We start from the raw sequence: 3,170 nt of genomic DNA, 5'->3' as shown, positions 1-3,170 counted from the left end.
TATATATATATATATGGGATAACTGTGAAGTTTAGATTAATAGTGAGAATTATAGATAATTATAACTTTTTGAAGATTTTTAATGATTTATATGGCCTTTTTTATTAAAATACGTATTTATTTATTTAATGTTTGATTACCTAAGACCCATGTTGAAGCCCTGGTATAGCCGGGTCAATAGCTTTATCTGGCGTATTATTAAAAATAGAAAGATATGGGTTAATTTGATTAATAGAGATATATTATAAAGTTGGACTTAAATATGGATATATTATTTTTAGGGTAAAAATTACTGGGAAAATTATTGTGGGAATTTCGTGTTTAGTTCAGGTTGAAATAAAAAGAATAGTCGCTTTTTCATCCGTAGTTCATATAAATTTAATGTTATGTAGGTTAATAATTTTTTATAAAGTAGGAATATTAGGAAAGTATGTAATGATAATTTCTCATGGACTGTGTTCTTCAGGGATATTTTATATAGTAAATTTATATTATGAGCGGTCGGAGAGGCTTGTTGTTTTTAAAAAAGGGTATGTGAGTGAGAAACTTTTACTCAACTAAAAATAGTTTCCTCTACCATCCTTTTAAAAATAATGAAAATTTTAATTAAAATTAATATAAAAATCTTTATTTTCAAACTAATTAATTTATTTACTTATTAATTTTTATTAAAAAATAACTCTTTCCTCTATTTTCCCTATTAGCTTAATAACCTTAGAAAAATAATTTTTATTTAAAATTATACAAAACTAAATATTTCTATTTTTAAAATTTATTCTACTAACTAATATTCTTTTAAAAATAACGCAATTTTTTTATAATAATTTATACTTATGTGTATCAATTTTTATTTTTTAACTTATCCCATATCTGTCTTATTTAACTTTTTATTTATATAATTATCGCCCTTTACTTATACTTATTCATTATCTCAATTTATTAAATAAATTCATTTAAGTTATTAATAAAAAATATTTATTATCCTATTATCTTTTAAAAATTAATTAATTAAATATCATTAAATTATTAATTTGAAAACATTATTTATTATAAAGTAATATTTTTTTATGCCGCAAATAATGCCTTTAATATGAATCTTAACATTAATTTTTTTAAGTATATTAATATTTATTTTAATTTCTTTTATATATTTTTTATATTACTACCCTCTGTTTATTCTATAAACCTATTAATAATAAAATTCAACATCAATATAAATCTCATAAAATTTTTTTTTAATTGATTATGATAATAAATCTCTTTTCTGTTTTTAACTCTACCACTTCTTCCAACTTATCCTTAAATTGATCAAGTATTTTTATTTTCATATTTATCTTACTTTAACAAATTTGATTCTTATCATCTCGAATTACATATTTATGTAATTTATTTACTAATCATATTTTTAATGAATTTAAAATCTTAATTAATTACTCTTTTACAAATATTATTATTTTTATAAGACTTATCTTATTTTTTTTTTATTTTCTAGGACTTTTCCTATATCTTACCCTATATCTTCACAACTTCAAGTCACATAAGATTTTGTCTCTTTATGTCACTTAGATTTTGAATGAGGCTAATATTATACAGAATTATAAATTACTTAAATAACTTGTTAACCCATTTAATCCCATCCGGAACTCCTTTTATACTAATACCATTTATAGTTATTATCGAATCAATTAGCTTAATTCGTCCATTATCATTATCTATTCGTCTAACTGCAAATATATTTGCAGGTCACTTACTATTAACCCTCCTAGGTTCCTCAGAATCAAATATTTCTAATTCATTTATACTTTTTGTTTTAATTTCTACACAAATTTTACTTTATATCCTTGAAATTTCAGTATCTATAATTCAAGCTTAGGTATATCCATTTTATCAACCTTATACATTAGAGTAACTTAACAAATAATATCAATCTCTATTTTTAATTCTTAATTTTATGACAAATCATAATCATAACCACTCCTTCCATATAGTTATCCCTAGTCTCTGACCTCTGATTATTTCTTTTAGTATTTTTAATACCTACTCTATACTGTTAGATGATTCCATAATTTTTACACTCTTATTTTATTACTTTCAATCCCAGGTACTTTAATTTGTATATATTTATGATGACGAGATGTTCTTCGTGAAGCTACTTATTAAGGATGCTATTCTATTGATGTTTTTAATGGTAAAAATAGGAATAATTTTATTTCAGAAATTTTCTTTTTTATTTCTTTTTTCTGAGTATACTTTCATTTTTCATTAGCCATCAGAATTGAAATTGGCCAATCATGACCCCCTAAAGATATTATTCCATTTAATCCTGTTGATATTCCTCTTCTTAAAACTATTATTTTACACTCATCAAGCTTAACCGTTACCTGATCTCATCATGCCCTAATTAATAAAAATATAAATGAAAGAAAAAAAAATCTTTTATAACAATTATTCTTTGAATTTATTTTTCTCTTTTTCAACTAATTGAATATATTAATGTCCCATTTATTATAGCTGACTCAATTTACGGGTCAACTTTTTTTATTGCTACTGGTTTTCAGGGAATTCATGTAATTATTGGAATCTTATTCCTCTCAATATGTCTAATTTGACTTTATAAAATACATTTTTCATCGTACCATTTTGGATTTGAGGCAGCAAATTGATACTAACTTGATACTAACATTCATGTCATGAAGAATATATGATAAAAATCATTATATAATAACTGTAGGTAAATTTCTCACTACACCCTTATTTAAAAATAACAACCGCATCCTCGATCGCTCGTAGTATAAATTTACTATATAAAATATCCCTGAAGAACACAGTCCATGAGAAATTATCATTACATACTTTCCTAATATTCCTTCTTTATAAAAAATTATTAATCTACATAACATTAAATTTATATGAACTACGGATGAATAAGCTATTCTTTTTATATCAACCTGAACTAAACACAAAATTCCCACAATAATTCTCAGAATAATTCTTCCTCTAAAAATAATATATCCATATTTAACTCCAACTTTATAATATATCTCTATTAATCGAATTAACCTATATCTTCCTATTTTAATAATACGTCAGCTAAAACTATTGACCCGTACACTCTCACAAACACTAAAAATTAAATAATAAGCTAAATAAAATTCTATTCTAACTTTTAC

The 3,170-nt window shown here is 22.9% G+C and overlaps 1 pseudogene; it reads left to right on the top strand.

Annotated features, from left to right (window-relative positions):
* Positions 1-1,951: 1,951 nt before the first annotated feature.
* On the top strand, positions 1,952-2,663 carry LOC108687208 (annotated as a pseudogene).
* The last annotated feature ends 507 nt before the right edge of the window (positions 2,664-3,170 follow it).

Source organism: Atta colombica, unplaced genomic scaffold, assembly GCF_001594045.1.
Source record: "Atta colombica isolate Treedump-2 unplaced genomic scaffold, Acol1.0 scaffold201, whole genome shotgun sequence".
NCBI classification, from domain to species: Eukaryota; Metazoa; Arthropoda; class Insecta; order Hymenoptera; family Formicidae; genus Atta; species Atta colombica.
The sequence above is the reverse complement of the archived record's forward strand: the minus strand, read 5'-3'. Positions and strand labels throughout refer to the sequence as shown.